This window comes from Cupressus sempervirens, chromosome 4 (genome assembly GCF_028749045.1).
Source record: "Cupressus sempervirens isolate cs-2001-9-10 chromosome 4, ASM2874904v1, whole genome shotgun sequence".
NCBI classification, from domain to species: domain Eukaryota; kingdom Viridiplantae; phylum Streptophyta; class Pinopsida; order Cupressales; family Cupressaceae; genus Cupressus; species Cupressus sempervirens.
In genome coordinates, this window is record NC_143121.1 from 357,248,817 (window position 1) to 357,265,434 (window position 16,618).

General features: G+C 34.9%; 1 long non-coding RNA gene across 1 annotated transcript; it reads right to left on the reverse strand.

Annotated features, from left to right (window-relative positions):
* Positions 1-15,268: 15,268 nt before the first annotated feature.
* On the reverse strand, positions 15,269-15,783 carry LOC149561541 (uncharacterized). The gene is made up of 2 exons (XR_016363444.1): positions 15,587-15,783; positions 15,269-15,421 (listed from the first exon to the last, which is right to left on the reverse strand). It is a non-coding gene; the product is annotated as an uncharacterized LOC149561541 (long non-coding RNA).
* Between the last annotated feature and the right edge of the window lie 835 nt (positions 15,784-16,618).

Consider the following 16,618-nt stretch of genomic DNA (forward strand, 5'->3'; position numbering starts at 1 on the left):
TTAGTTTACACCTTTCACTCCAAGACTCATTAGGGTAAGTCTTCTGAAAAATCATCCATGACCATGGCTTCTACATGGTAATATGGATTGGCCTCTTGGAAGCTTATTTGAATCATTTTTTACTCCACCCTGATATATTTGGGTGTCCTTTTGTTATTGATTCAAATTCTAGTAGTCTTTTAGGCCTAATTAGGGCTTAATTAGGTCTTGTAACTAGGTTTTTTTTACTATTATTCAAAAGCTTTCCAAACCATCCCTAGAATTGATCTAGGTTCTAGATACCCTTTTTAGATACCTTTGATATTTTTTGGGTTTGGGTCCCCCAAGTCATCCATAAACCTCCTTAATGAAATTAGGCCTATTATTATGGGTTTCAAGACAAACTAGGCTACATCCACTAGTTCATCTTCAAAACCTATGCAAATGGGTTCAACTATTCAAATCCTTCTCATAAAAAATTATTTTGACTTTATAATCCACAACCATGCCCTATTTTCTCAGGGTTCAATACCAAATTACCATTTTTCATTGGTTGTTCACTAGTTTACACCAAGTTGGGAACTCCTGGTCTCAACTAGGGAAAACATTCAAAGATAGAAAACCTACATATGTGAACCTCAAATTGAATAAATATACTTTAAATTTTAGGCCCTTTCATATACCAAAGGTCTTTGATTACCCACAATAGGAATTTATGAAAGAGTTATTATTCAGTCCAAAACCCTAATCAACTCAATGAATTGGCTCCAGACAAAGGGATTTTATTAAGCCAAAAAAACTATTGGTCTATGCCTAAAAAATTACAAAGAAAGGTAATGAGATAAACTAACAATCTACTATAACAAGAAACTCCAATCAATGCATTAAAGGATAAAGGTACAAGTTGCAAGGTTGGCAGTGGTGAATTTGCAAAGAAATTTAATGCATTTGTTCATTATTGCAACTTGCTTATTATACCATCCAACCCATGCATAAGGCCTTAGATTGCCTTAAATACATATTATTCATAGGTTCCAAGCAACAGTTCTTTCCCATAACTCATTTTGGGCATTAAGACAAGTTTTGTCAAAATGTTGTCATGACAACATTACATAGTTGCAATGTTCTCATTGGCAACTTTACAACTCCAAAAATGTTGATGATCAAAAAATACAAAATGGGTGGATAGTCTTCATATATCTCATATGCTTTTATCTCTTTTATCATTCTGATGATGGATCATGGAGTGTGATCCAAAATGTTGATGATAAAAAAACATATACAATCAAATCTAGAAACCAATTTGCATTCAAATGGATTATAGAAATATAATAATGTTAACTTCACAAATTTTTCACTATTGACCTTCTAACATGTAGTAGCACCTCAAATGGATGAAAAATGACTCCTTAGACCATATTATATCTATTCTACTTCATTAATACCCTTCTCAAGCATTTTGAAGGTCTATTCACATACTAGTCCTGATTAACCTACCTTGGCTATATGTTAACAATATTGTGAAACTTGTAGCAACTTTTACCCAAACATGTTTCTCACCTAGCCAACTATTCTAAGACATGCATGAGACTCTGTTGCCATCTTTATTATCTTCTTGACTTGGCTAGATTCAAGTACAAGACAAAGATGATTGAGGAATTAGCCCCATTCTTGGATTCTCCAACACATTTGCAATCTCTCATAACTTTAGTTTTGGTTTCCTGATTAATTCATAGGTATGGGAAATGTACTTGCATTAATGTTAGACTACCTTCTTGGAATGTACTAATTGTTACTCTTTGTCCCTCATTTATGAATTTAACATTGATATGATGTTCCCTAAATTCCAATTATGGTGAATTTGAGGCGGCTCTCAATTTTTTTGAGTAATTTGCCTTGAAATATGTCTTATACCATAACTAATTTAAAATTACATGTCAAGTTAAAACATAACCCTGATTTGCTAGTTATAACAAAGAAAATTTTTGAGATAAGTATGGAGGCTTAGGGTTTTTCACAAGTGAAGGAAATAATGTTAGGAATTCATATAAATTAATTCAAGAAATGTGATGTAGACAAGAGTTAGGATTTACATCATCGTGCCCTATATGGATTAAAGGTCGTTATGAGAAGATATTTGGAGCAAATAATTGAAGAATGATTCTATGTTGAGATATGCATGAGAATCGATTGCAAATGTGTTTATAGATTGAGTTGGAAAAAGAAAATAAGTATAGTAAAAATTCACTCAACATAAATATTCCTACATGGAAATGGAATCATTTTCTTACTAGGTGTTTATGAGAAATGAAGTTAGAAAAAGATAAATGTAAGCTTTATTTGACGAGTGATGTATGCTTCAAATTTTGTTCTAGATTTTTTGATAGTATGGCATTGTTAGTTTATTAGTCCCTATCGTTAAGGCAGGAGACTATAGTTTTCATCTTCTTCTTCCAATTAATTTGCCTAAAAAATGGTGCCTGAAAATATTTAACCTATGGTCTTGTCCAATTTATTATATTTTGTGCATTAAATTTATTATGTTATTATTAATTTCTCATTGATGGAAACTATATTTGCCATCAGTTTTATTATTTTATCAATCCATAAATTATAAATATTGCATGTTATGTCAATTGGCATTGGAAAAATAATTCATGTGGATAGTCTGTACTTCTACATTTGGCATAGTACACTGACAGGTGGAAGTAATAGTTCTTCTAGTTGTTTTCTTTCAATAAAAGGAATTGATTCATTTCCGATGACATTCTCTTATACAGGCAGTGTGTGTTACAGGTTCCAAAGCTATTTTTTCCTCTAATTTTGCAGTAACAAGGGCAACTTATCCTGTCTTAAGGTTATTTCCTGTTAGCTCTTAAAATTATTGATGCAAAATTTTCTCAATTCATATATTCTTCCTAGATTTTCTCAATTCATTTTTTCCTTTGCAAACTGAGTTTTTGTTCTTAGGATATATCTTTGTTTAACAATAAAACTAATAGCTTATGATTTTGCATGGGTATAGGTATAGTAGATTGAAATGAAATTGTTGTTGCATAACCTTTTCGTAATGACTAGTTGGTTGTCTCCATAGGAATCAAGCTTTCTACTTGGCCATCAAAATTTTCTCCTTCAAGTACAGTCAAAAGACTATCAATCACTTTACATATCTATGAATTTGTCTCTGTGAACTATCACTTAGCCACCATACACATTTTTTTAATTTATCCTAAACTTTGGGGACCATCAAAGAGGATTTGGTTGAGTAATTTTTCGTCACCACACAAATAATTAAATGTTTTCATGGTGGGAAGGAATAAATTGGGATTTCTTTCCTTTGTCTTTGTCTATGTATCAAACATAGAAAAGAGAATGAAACCTTTGGATTTTAAAAAAAAGTTTGGAGTAACTATAGAAATTGTATATTTGTCTATTATGTTATTTTCTCTATATTAAGTTTCCATCCAACTTTCTGCTCCTAGAAAGGTTCAAATGAGTGGATGAGTTGTATAAGTTTCTATTTCCTTGTTTGGATTCACTTTTACCCAAATTTTTGGTCTCAAAATTAGATTATCTTTCTCTAGCATGTATTCATGCCTATATTTTGTTTTCACAATAGGTTTTTAAAAAAAGTTTCTCTCTTTTCGATTGTTGTGGTAAGATATAGGTTGGACTCTCCATTGTGAAAATTGATCTCAAACATTGAGGGATTTGACCCTTGTTATTTGATTTGATTTATTTTGAACATTTCAATTAGTAAATTAGGGTTTCTAAGACAATCAATTTATTTTTTAATATTTCACACAAGACTTGCAGGTAGCTTTCTCTATCGAGTTATACAGTCCATAGAATCCCATTTGGCTCTTGTCAAACTTTGAGAGCCATATGCTAATCAGAGTGACTCTAATGCTAAATGTTCCTCAAAATCCATCGAAACTGGTTTTGGTTAACTTGTTCTTGTTTCACTTATAGAGTATCTAATTGCTCCAGGCCTCCAACCCCAATCTTATTCTCAACCATGTGCATTTTTGTAGGTAATCTAGTAGCTTTTCTTCTGTGATGTAGGGGAGGGTAGATTAGAGCTTTACAATAGATTGATAATAAGCTTTATAGTAGACTGCAGTAATGTTTGGCTTGGAGCATGGTTTTGCAATATATTTGTAAAACATCAATGCTAGTTGGAGCCTTTGAGAAGGAGTTGCATGTGATATGAATGATTGTCATATTTGAATGTTTGATTTTAATAACAAAAAACATGCTCTACCCCTTTCTACTTAAAAATAGTGTCTCCATGTGCTTTGTAACGTCTCCCCAAATTTTTGCTTCATACTCTCAATTCTAGAGGCATGATTTATTTTGATGATATTTATATCCTCACATCTTTCAAGCATCTATGCATGAAACTTGACACTATATTTGGCTACTAGGAGAATAAGATACAAATTGACTTTTGTAATAACCAAGAAATGTCCTTAATTTTTATTACCAAATCTCTCTTCACTTATGATAAATATAAATTCTACTCACTAATGGCCAATGTTGCAAACATAAAGCCAACTAATTATCTATGTTTGACTATAGTTATGTTTTTGCAAACTTTTTCTTTCATATTATTCAAGGTTGTTTGGATGAAATATTTATACTTAGGATACTAATGATCTAACACGAGTCTAAAAATATTTCCCTGCTGGAAAAGATAAATAATAGGCACAAAAACTAAAATCTTGTAAAAGAAATGATGACAAAAGATTCTTGGCCAAAATGACTAACAATCTAATCATAACATTTCCATTTAGATTGATCCTAATATTCCCACCTTTTCATTTAGTCTTAACTAAAAAACTAACATACCAAACGATTCTAATAGATGATTTTTGGGGATAGGCAAACTCAATAGACATCCTAGCATAGATAAAATCTTGTAGTCATTATGTTAAAATGGTCTAGCCATTCTTTGTGGGTTTGTATGTTGCCAATTCAAATAAATTTTGATAATCTCCATCGTGATGATTTCACGAACACTGATCACCTTGAAAAAAATGGAATGCTTTTGTAGCAAAGCATGTAAAGAGATTTTTTTATATTTCAAGAGAAAGTAACAATTTAGGACAATGAGAATAAAAAACCATCAGTTTTGTTTCCTATATTCTCTAGTAGAACATTGAGATAAATCCATTAATTTTGGGTATTTGTAGTTTTAACCACATGTTATAGTATATAGCATTCAATAATGTTTAACCAAACGTGCTTCAATTTATTGTTCTTAACATTGTAATATTTTATAGAATTAATGAGCAAACAAACTCAATGCATCGTAAATGAATTGTCATAGGGCCCAATAAAAATAACATTCATCTTTGTATTAAAAGAAATCTTCTCCGATGTCTCCCAAAAAACTGTGTTATGGCCTGAGCATTTCAATCCTAAGTTTTCCTTATATTTTCCCTCTTTCTTTTTGGCAGGAATTGTCAAAGATAAGATCCACTACCATTATGTTGCTCATGATGAATAGATGGAGGACAGTTTTTGGGTGCAATTAGTCCCGACAAATAGTAAAGCACATTTAGCATAAACTGAAAAAATTATGGAAAATTGCACCAACATGCCAAATACTAATTACAACATGGGACTGTTCAAATATTCTTTATGGGATTGATCAATTTTGGTTTGGCAAGATCTCATATTTTGTGGTTTAGATACACTATGTCGGCTCAATGTTGTCACAAAATATTTTGAATGAAGTTATTATAGAGTGGATCAAATAAAACTTCCTATGAATTTTTAGTTAAGTCCAAACTACAACTTATTTTTTATCAAATCAAAACACTAGTTGAGAGCTAAAATTTATAAATCGATCAATTGAGCATCCATATGTTATACTTGACAAAAAGAGGGGTAAAAATTTATTAAGACAGAAAGGAATACAACAAGGAGAGCTCAACAAGGAGCTCGATCCTGAGCAAAAAGATCATCAAATTCTTGCACCATCTCAAAGGACAGTTGCCTCCTATCCCTAATATTCCAACCCAGATCATGACTAGAAGCCCATTTGGCTAAACAATCAGCAGTTCTATTCCATTCATGAGGAATATAAGTGAACCTAATGAACTGAAAAGAGGAAGAGAAGAAAAGAATCTGCTTAACAACAGTGGCCAGCTGCCAACTAACATCCTCAAGCTCTTGCGAAGAAAGCATGTTCACCACCACCTGTGAATCAGACTCATAGCTAATCTTACTCCATCCCCGCAAGCAACACTATTCCACATCATATAAAATAGCCTGAGCTTCCATGAGATTGTTAGTATAATCACCCTTATGAACTGAGAAGAAAAATTTAACATCCCCAGAACTACAACGAGCCACTCCGCCAATACCAGCCGGACCAGGATTCCCACAGGAAGAACCATCGGTGTTAATTTTTAGAACTCCATAGGGAGGAGGAGTCCAGTGCCCATCCTGGTTAACCCAACCCTTCCTCTGATGGTGAAGCTGCCTGGACATAGAAGGAAACCTATGAGCTGCAGCCCCATCCTGTAGATGAAAATTGAGGCGATTACAGATAGCAAGATCAACCGGATCCATACACCCATCAAGCTCACACTTCACAAGAATAGTTTCCTGAAGAGAATGTGATATTTTCCACCAAAGATGCAAAACACCAAGCCAAAAATCTTGGAATATGTGATGATTCCTCTCCAACCAGATATGCCAAAGCATGAAAGATGGGCCAGCAATCCAAGCAGCATGGAGAGAAGAAGACTTGGAGGGAGAACTACCCAAGCGAGCCTAGAACTCAGGCAAAGAGGAAGCATGCCAACAAGAGAAACCCCAAGTGCTCCACCAAAGGTGCCATATCTGAGTAGAATAGGAGCAATGGAAGAACAGATGGGAGATAGACTTCTCTCCATTACCACACAAAACACAATAAGAGGGGCCCTGAAATCCACGTTTACAAAGATTATCCCAGGTAAGACAACGGTTGTGAGCCACTAGCCACATGAAAAAATTGCACTTGGACCAAGAAACTTTATTCCAAACTTGCTTCCACCAAGGGACCTCAGCATCCCCAAATAATTGTCTAGTTATCTCCTGATACCCAGCAGAGACATGATATTTACTAGACAAAGTACCGCCCCAAGCCAAAACATCTGGACCAAGCAAAGAAGAACACTCTCTAGAGGCCAGAATTTGAGAAAGCTCCTGACGATCCATGTCTGTACCTCCAGGAGGCCAATCAGAAGAATGCTTCCATCTGTAACCAACAACAGGTCCCAATTGATAAGGAGTCTTGTAATGAGCCACTTTATCCCATCCAGCAGCAAGAAAAGAGTCACAAAGAGGTTGAAGATGAGGGCATATGGATAAAATGGAAGGGAATCCATCCCAAGCATCAGACCAAAACAAAGCCTGAGAACCTCCTTTACATATCTAGAACAGACCCCTCTTCACCAACATCACACTTGTCTTCAAAGTATGCCAAACCATTGAGCCACGACCTTCAAGAGGAAGTGCAGAAACAGAGCAAGGATCAGCACCATGAAAATATTTATGAGTGATAATATGAGCCCAAAGTTGATGTTGTCTAGAGCACCATCGCCAATAAATTTTAGCAGCCAAAGCTTGACTACTCAATAGAGCAGATCGAAGACCAAGACCATCCTCCTTTTTAGGCCTACAAACAGTTGCCCAATTAACCAAGCTCCATTTAGTACTATGCAAATTACCACTCCAAAGGAATTGTCTAGAAAGAGCATCAAACCCCTTGAGAAAGTAAATAGGTGCAGTGTGAACCATGCTTCTATAAGTAGGAAGAGCTTGGATAACAGCTTGAAGAAGAGTAACCTGGGCAGCAGTAGAAAGCCATCTATGAGTCCAATGATTTACCTTATCCTGAAGCTTGGTAATCAAATTTTTCCAGAAGAGACATGGCTACCTGGAAATAGCAATAGGAATGCCAAGATAAGTCAAAGGAACTGATCCTATCTGAAACCGTAGGGTACCAACAATCCTGTGTTGAATAGAATCAGGAGTGTTAAAAAAGTAAATGGAAGATTTGTGCTCATTAACTTTTTGGCTTGAAGCTGCCAAATAAATGTCCAAAGCATGTCAAAAGGCTTCAGCTTCCTTGATCCTAGCAAGACCGGCAAGAGCAAAATCATCAACAAATTGAAGATGGGAAAGAGAAGGTAAGCCATTACCCCACCGCCAGCCTTGAATAGAATTCTGGGACACCTGATGCTTAATGAATCTTCCCAAGCCTCCAGCCATGATGATGAATAGATATGGGGAGAGAGGGTCACCCTAGCGGAGGCCTCTAGAAGCACAAATAGTTGAGAAGGTTGACCATTTATAAGAACAGAAAAAGAGGCAGAAGTAACACAACTCATAATCCAACTCACCCAGTCAGAGCTAAATCCAAAAGAAAGAAGAATACTCCTTAGGAAGCTCCATTTAACTCTATCGTAGGCCTTAGCCATATCCAGCTTAACAAACATGGCTCTCTCCCTTGAAGTAGCCATAGAGTGAATAGCCTCGGTAGCAATAACCACCCCATCCAAAAAATTTCTGCTAGCAACAAAACCACCTTGTTCTTCTGAGATAATAATGGGAAGCCACCTTTTCAGTCTCTCAACACTCAACTTAGTAATAACTTTGTAAACCACATTACATAAGGCAATTGGTCTAAAAAACTCCAATTGATTAGCACCCTCTCTCTTAGGAATAAGAGTCAAGAATGTAGAGTTCAAAGCTCGAAGCATCTGCTTGCTAACATAGGATTCTTTAACCACCTCCAACAAATCATGATTAATGATGTCCCAAAATTCCTGAAAGAATTCAATTGGAAAGCCATCAGGACCAGGAGCCTTCCCCTTAGGCATGCCAAAGACCACCTCCTCCAGCTCTTCCAAAGAGATAGGACGCATGAGATAATCATTCATTTCTTGAGTGATAAGGGAAGGAATACAGGACAAAATAAGATTTTCTTCATTATCAACAGGAGGAGAGTCCTCAGAGAAGAGGGTAGAGAAGTACCAAATAGCCTTCTGGAACAAAGCTGGCAAGGAATTCAGTTGGATACCTTGAGAATTAACCAAAGAAGAGATAGTGCTCTGATTCCAGTGAGATTGCACTGTTTTATGGAAAAAGGCAGTGTTTCGATCACCTTCCTGGAGCCAATCAACTCTAGCCTTTTGCTTCCAAAAAATTTCCTCTCGAAGTTCCCATTCTTCTAGAGCTCTAGAAGCAAGGGATTCAGCCTTGCCAAGATCCTCTGAGAAACCTCGATCTCTAATCTCCCTTGTGATGACATCAAGATCTTCTTGAGCAAGCCTCTTCATAAAGTGAAGGTTCCCAAAGCATTCCCTATTCCATATCTTGAGCTGCCTTTTAACATATTGAAGCCTTTTAGAAAATGAGAACATTGCAGTACCATATGCAGGAGCACCATCTTTCCACCAACAAAAAACAAAATCATGAAGAGAGGAGTCACGAAGCCACACCAACTGGAACTTAAAAGGAGGATGCTTCGGAACATAAGCCCCTATAGTGGAAAATTTGATTGGCCAATGATCTGAACCCCTCCAATCAAGGATTTCTGAAGAGATAGTAAGGGTGCCACTAACCCAGAAGCATGAAACAAGAAATCTATCTAGATGTTCTGAGATAGCAGCAACACCAGTCCTGTGATTATTCCAGGTATAGAGACCATTAGAAGGCTTAACATCAAAGAGATGCAAAAGAGATATGTGTTGCCGAAGAAGAGCAGAAGAAGGCCCCAATCTAGCCAAACCACCATGCTTCTCCTCCAGACTTAAAACTGAATTGAAGTCCCCTGCTAACACCCAAGGATGATAAGGATGACAATTTCTAACATATTGAATATGTTCCCAAAGTTCCTCCTTTCCCACAAGATCAAAAGGTGCATACACATTAGTAACCATGATTACCTCTCCTAAGTCTAGAGCAGAAGCTACCATAGAGAGAGCTGAGCGAGAAGACATCCAGCCAAGAGGAGAAATTTTTTGAGGATCCCAAAATATAGCTAAACCACCCGCACTACCTGTTGCCCCAACACACTGGAATTGGCCACAAGACCAAATACTAGAGGCATGTTGGACCATAGACTCCACAGAGAGCTTAGTCTCTTGGATACAAAAAACATTAGGACTATGATCAACTACCAAGTTATGAATAGCCTTTTCTCTAGGGATGCTATTCAACCCCCTTACATTCCATGAGAGAATAATCATCATTGGGTAGAATTGGGAAAATGAGAATCCAAAGGTTTCACTGAACCAAACTCAATCAATATATCTCCTATGAGTTTAATCTTCTCTTGGTCTGTTTTGCGCCCACTCCTTAGAGGGGGAGTAGAAGAAGCCCGCTTAAAGGGTCGAGATATCAACCCCAAGGGGAGAGGAGATCCCTTGCCCTTACCTGATGGTAGCACATCCTTAACCAAGTCAGCTAAAACAACATCATTATCCTCCAATATTGCAGGAGTCACTAGAGCCTCTGTCATAGGAGCTATAGGGACCTCACAGTTCTGATATACTACAACTTGGGATGCCCCACAAGCATCATTAGGAACATATCTCTCATCTGGGAAAACTGGACTAGAAGAGATAGGAGGAGGAATATCCTCCTCTAGAACCATACTATCCAGCACCTCAAAGCGGTTAAAACCTGAATCAAATAATCTTTCTTTCAAAGGCCTCTTTTGACCACGTCCCTTAGCTCGAGGGCGAACAGGGGTAAATCCATCCTTATCCTGCATTTGAGCCTTACCCTTACCTGTAGCATCTTGCAGATTCATCCCCTTGGTAGTATTAGCCATTTGAGATTGTCCTTTCCTTGTAGTATCTGCCAAACCACCAGCATTGCCAGCTGTAGAACCATCCACTCCTTTGAAACTTGAGTTACGAGGGCATTGACACTGTAAATGACCATACTCATGACAAATCCGGCAACGAAAAGGGAGGGATTCATAATCTAACTGCTGCACCCAAGAAGAATCCCCCATACAAATTTCCAAAGAATCTGGTAATGGGTTATTCAAATTAATTTCAACACAAATTCTAGCATAAGAAATAACCTTTTTATCGAGGGATTGATGTGCGATCGCATTCGGCTTCCCCATCAAAGCAGCAATTTATCAAAGGATGTCTTCACGCCAAAATTCCAAGGGAAGACGAGGCAAGCGAACCCAAAATTGCACTGTTGAAGGGAGATCCTCAGCAGAATTAAAACCTGAATGCCAAGGTTTGACAAATAACCCCACATGGTTGTAGAAATAAGGGCCTCCTTCAAAAAAATGATCCCGATCAGACATGCAAGAGAATACAACAAAAAAATAACTATTCCCTGCCAACATAATCTCCATATCGCCTTCCACCTGCCATGAGCGGTGGATCCATGCCTCAAGAGCGGATAGAGAAATCTGGATTCCAAGAAATTTACATATCAAAGCATGCTTGGTCCAATAATCAATGTCCTCCATTACAGCCATTGGAGGAATAACCAGAACATGGAGATCATGGCTACGCGGAAAACAACCATTAACTTTTTTCAGCTTGGAGCTCTCCCCTAAATAAAATGAATCAGATTGCATTGCATGCATAGTTGGAGAAGAACCATCTGTTCTCACCAACGGAGAAGAAATCCCAGGCCCTGCCATGCAAACAATAAAACCCCAATCCAAAATTGACTACAGAAGATTTCCAAAAACACCGATGCAAATTATGTCCAGTAGCTGGCAATCCAAACAGAACAGAAAAATAGTAAAGATCAAATGCCAAGAGCAGGCTAGGGGAAAAACCTTAGCCCAGTCGGCAGCCAACGCTTCTCCACATTCTCCTCGAACCTCGTATCACTTCAAAATCATCCATATGTTATACTTATCTTTCTATGGTTTATTTTATTCTTCCTTTCTATTATTTTTAACTTGAGCATTTTTCCTACTAATACCTATTCTGATATAATTGTGAGAAGCATAAGTGCTTCTGGATAACTGACATATTCCTACATAACATATACGTTTTAGAATTTTCTAGGTGGCTCAACTTACCTATCAAACATAATGCATGCTCGATGGTACTCTTATATTGATACGTACAAATCTCTGGTCATGTGTCTATTTACTTAGATTTCAAACTAAAAACCTCCTATATTAACCACCATTAATCTATGTTCTCAATAAATTTTTTTTTTTTTAACATCACTTTCTACTCGTCACAAAAGGCAGGGACTCAGGCTTGAACAAATCTCTTGTTTCTAATTGTACTTGAGTTGTTGGAAATTATTTATACATTTTTTGGTCCAAATAAATGCAAATTTATGGGATGAAGGTTTTGATATTGCAAGTTATTCTTTGGAAATGCAAATAGAGAAGACATAGATATGTGCAGTCTAAGCATCAAAAGAGTTTCTCATAATGTGCTTGCATCAATGATTGTAGAATGAAGATTACAACATAAATTTATTGAGGTTTTCTTCATGGGTTGATCTAATAGAAGAGATACCCCTTAATGGTGTCATCTAAGATGAAATTCACCACCCATACAATTTACTTATTAACCACATTAAAAATCAGATTAAAGTGATATTATATAAAACATATATAGAGGATCTAACAATTTATAACTTTTTTTTTTGAATTGTTTGCAAAATGATATTAAATTAATCTAAAAATTATCTTATAAATATTCAATAGAATTTAAATAACATTTAAGCAAGAGCCTACAACACAATGATAAATTAGGAGCCTCTCATCGTAGAGATCTTAGGTTTGAATCTACTTGAAATTAACACGTAATAATAATTAATCTTAACAATAATAATAAATAACCTACGCTTCGACCGATTACCTATCAAAAAACAAATATTATAAATAATATTTATTAACAATTAACAATTTAAGTGTAATATAATTATATATAACAAATATTCATCTAACATACATACTATTATATTAAATTTAATAAAATTCATATATTATTTATTATCAATTAATAATTTAAATTTAATATGAATATTTAATAATCACTATTTGTATAATTAAAAACAATATTAAATAATTATTATGCTACAAAATAATACTAATTAGAATTTAAATACTATTACTATTGATTAGTAATTAAAATGTTATATAAAAAAATTATAATTAAGATTTATTGATTCATAAATAATGTATGAATCACTAATTTCTTCCCTTTTTAAATATTACCAATATAGATCTCGTACCTTTCTAATAGCATTTTTTGACGGGTTACAAGATTTCACATAATTCATTTCCTAAAATATTACTAAGGAAAAATCCTTAGACATATAAATTCTTGTTGGGAGGATGTACAATGATCAAACTTTAAAAGTTGTCATATTTAATAAATTAAAAATCACAATTTAGTCTGTGATTTGTATGTCAAAGGGTTATGAAAGGTCATCTAAGTATTTATCATTTTTCTTATCACTTCCTCTCATCCTCTTTACATCTCCTTATCTCTATATCAATGTCTCCCCATCTATCTATCTTTATATCTCTTTCTCTTTATCTACCCATCTCAATGTACCTCTTTCGATCTCCTTAGATCTCTTTCTATCTTTACTCTCGTTGTATCTCTTTATCTATTTATTTTACTCTCATCCTCTCACTCTATATTAATCTTAAATATCTCTATCTTCCTCTTCCCCCTCCATCAATAGACACATCTCCTCTCTATATCCATCCATCTTCTCCATCACTTGCTTACTATACCTTTAAAGATCTGTACATCTCCATATTTCTTCCCTCATTTGTATCTCTATTTATCTATGTCTATGTCTCTATCTCTATCTTATTATCTCTCTATCCTTCTCTACCACGATATATCTCAACCTTTATGCCTCTCTCTGTATGCAACTTTCTACCTCTATCTTTATCTTTATATCCCCCTCCTCCACTCTCTCTTCTTTATACATTTATAAGATTTAAATGAGAATCGTACCCTGATGAGTTTAGTGCTTAGACTCGTGTGATGACTTGCAAGAACAGGAAACATAGATGGGAGGAAGAATGACAACCCCTCTACAAATCCATTAATATGATGAAAACTCTCCCAACCCAGTCCGGAGTACAAAATTTTAACATATATAAGATAAATGAGAAGCAATTTAAGTCTTGATGATGACCTAAATAACTACAATACCTTTCAATAGTGGATCTTATTTAACTTTATATTGCTAAACCAAATGTCATTGTAGACTATGTGTCACTTACTAAAAATGTTTCTCTGATTAATCATTCATTAAAAACGCCTATCCACACTTACTATCCCTCTTGAGATAGGCCATTATGAATCTCGGACTCGAGTTTGCTTGAATACATTTCCTCCCTGTTTTAGTTTTTCCCCTATGAGTGTCTTTTCTTGATCATACGTGGATGGAATTTAAGGGATAGTGTTGTCAAAATGTTTTTGGATTCATCCTCTATTCTATCTCTAGAAGGCTATTCTGAACTCAATTTTAGCTCAATTGATTCATTTCAGAGACTCATCTGAAGATAGAACATAGAATTAGTTTTCTGCTCAAAAAACATCTGTAATAGTCCAAATAATTTCAAGTCTGCAGCCTTTATATTTCATTATTTGCCTATAATGTATTGGAAAGTAAAAGAATCAGCCTGTTTGTATTTTTTATTATTCTTGGCGGCCATTTCATATGGAATGAGTGATTAAATATATAGCAATCCTGGGCCATGACATTATGGATGGATTATTTAATTATTAAATTTGAGGAATTAATCAATTTGGTTTATATTGGCTATTCAAAGGAACTGTTTACTGATATTTCTTAGTCTTAAGTGTGATAACAATTGTCACATTATTATTGAGATTTAAATTTGTGATTTTTGAGTCAAATTCAGTGATATATGTTTCTTAAATTTAACTATGAATTTTTTTTCCATAAAATATTTCTTCATTATTAAACTTACTTTACTTCCAATTTCATTCACAATAAAATAAGTTCTAATTCAAGAAACACCACTTCACTTCAATTATATTGTAAAATTATGAACTAATAAAACCATAAACTATCTCTGACATTGGGATTAATATCTTTAATTGAATCACTGACTGAATTAGATGATTCTGAAATTAAGCTATTGACTGAATTATATGATTGATTGATTTTCTTCTACACAATAACATAAGTATGAACAGAGATTCTATCAGCATGAAGTATGTAATTGGGGAGGAACGCATGTCATGGTAGGGTTTTATACCCTGTAGAGAGGCTTATTGAAAAGCTATAGTTTAGGGAAAACAAATATTACACATTGTCTATTAAATTTGTAGGGATAGCGTATATCCCTTAACATAGGCTGAAAACATAATTCTTGTTACAGAGTAGATCTTCTCATCAGACAATGCCCTCATGACAAAGTATTATCCAGAACATTCCTGGGCTGTGACAAAACATTATCATCGCTTTCTTCAAAGATTGCACTAATTTGAGCCGAGCTTTATAAAACAAATAAAGCAGTACAGCAAGGCCAAATCTCGTTATGCAAACACAAAGTACATGAAATTCTGCCTACTAGGGTTTCAAATGTGAGGGATAGAAAGATTACCTATCCTAAGAAACTTGCAGGAACAGAGCATATCTGTTAACGGGGGCTGAAAACATATCTGTTGCTTTCATTTGTAATGACTAGCCTTCCTATCTGCACAGTCGAATCGAACCGATCTCTTGCTGAACTACTTAAACATCATACTTCCTATACACTTTCACAAGATTAATGCAATGCATCATTCTTAAATCTATATACTCACAAATATAGCCGTTTGTTTTTTCTTTCCTTCTGTTGAACGGGCCTATTATTCAAATTTTTTGGAGCGGCCCCTCGTAGGGAGATTCGAATCTTGGAAGAATTATATAAATAAATAAAATAATTCAACGGAAGGAAATTTGAATATCTAACGGGTATAATATTTTTTTATTAGTCTATGATACTCACCAACTTCGGGCTTTTAGAAGTCGTGTGTTCATAAATTTTTTATAACATTTATTTTATAAAATATGATAAATTTATAATTTTCTAAAATATTATTATGGGGTTGCAAGAAGAGCCGGTTTAATAATGGGGGACTCCTTAGTTAAGCACGCTCAAGCTAGAGTAGTACTGGGATGAGCGACCTCTTGAGAAGTCTCTGTGCTTCACCTCTGTGAGCATCACCTAAATCCAATGAGTGCTAAGTGTTCCATTTATTCTCATGAGAGATGGATTCATGTGTGAATCACTACTCAAGTTACATGGGTCAATGAGTTTGACTAAAAAACTACACAATTATTAAATCTTGATAACAATATCAAAATATTAGTATGATTTATTTTAATCTATTTTGAGTTTGTCTTTATGTATATTAATATTAGTCTATTTTGAACTTGATCTTATACAAATTAATATTTTAAGATATTTTAAAAAATTGCATTCTTATACATCACTAGAGAGAAAATAATAATAACCAATTAGATCATAAGAACTTAAATTGAACCAATTCAAAGCTAAATTTTAAAGAGGAAATTGATGTGGTACAAAATTAATTTGAAACCATAAGATTGACCCACAAAGGTTTTTATGTTTGTGTAGAGTTCAAGAACA